Genomic DNA, 1,008 nt, shown 5'->3' with positions numbered 1-1,008 from the left:
AAGAAGAAGAAGAAGAAGACAAGAGAAAATGGAAAGATCCAAGCCTGGGAATGAGTACAAAGCGCACATATGCAGCTACAGTCACTAGTGACTAGGGGAAGAGCATTAATACGGTTGGGTAACATATCAAGGAGAGCCCTGGACTTTTGCCAAGGATGTACTAAAGCTGTCCTACTCAAAGGGTAGTCCCATCTAGTAGCAGCAGCATCACCTTAGGACTTAGTAAAACACAGCATTCAGTTGCTCAAATCAGGAGTCCAGCAATCTTGTCTCAACAGACTCTCAGGGGGCCTGACCCTTAGCTTAGTTCTTTAAGTGGCTGCTTCAACAGAGCAGTCAGGATCAGGTTGCTGTGGTTTGATCCCCACAACTCAAGCCAGCCAAACCTGCCCTGAAGGCATTCTGAGCCAGCCGCCCCCCCCCCCAAAAAAAAAAAAAAAAAAAACCTTCTGCCATTAAAAAAAAAGAAAGAAAGAAAAAGAAAAAGGGCTGGGGAGATGGCTCAGTGGAATAAGCACTTCCCTGGCAAGCGCAAGGGCCTGAGTTCAATCCCCAGTTCTGCCCAAAAAACCGAACAATCTTTCAGTAATCCTGATATATCCTAGAGATTGCGGAACACCCTACTGAAGTAGCTCTGCTCCTGAATGGCTCATGGATTCAAGCCTGCTGTTGAACAGGTCTCCCTTAAAACCTCTCATCAGTCAAGAAGTAGAAAGATAGTAGCAGGGAACAACAAGGATCTAAACCTGAATTTTGATACAGTGTTTGACTGATGCTGGGAGAAATTTTGAGTACAACTAGCCAGCTCATAGAAAAGAAGTGAGCTGGGCATGAGGGCATTCACCTATAATCCTATCACTTGGAAGGCTGAGACAGGATTAAGAGAGTTCAAGGCCAGACTAGGCTACACAGGAAATTTAAGGCCAACTCAGGCTATGTAGTGAGGCCCTGTCAAAAAAAAAAAAAAAAAGGAGGAAGAAGAAGAAGAAGAAGAAGAAGAAGAAGAAG

This window comes from Octodon degus, unplaced genomic scaffold (assembly GCF_000260255.1).
Source record: "Octodon degus isolate 3935 unplaced genomic scaffold, OctDeg1.0 scaffold00160, whole genome shotgun sequence".
NCBI classification, from domain to species: domain Eukaryota; kingdom Metazoa; phylum Chordata; class Mammalia; order Rodentia; family Octodontidae; genus Octodon; species Octodon degus.
This window is presented reverse-complemented; position numbering follows the sequence as displayed.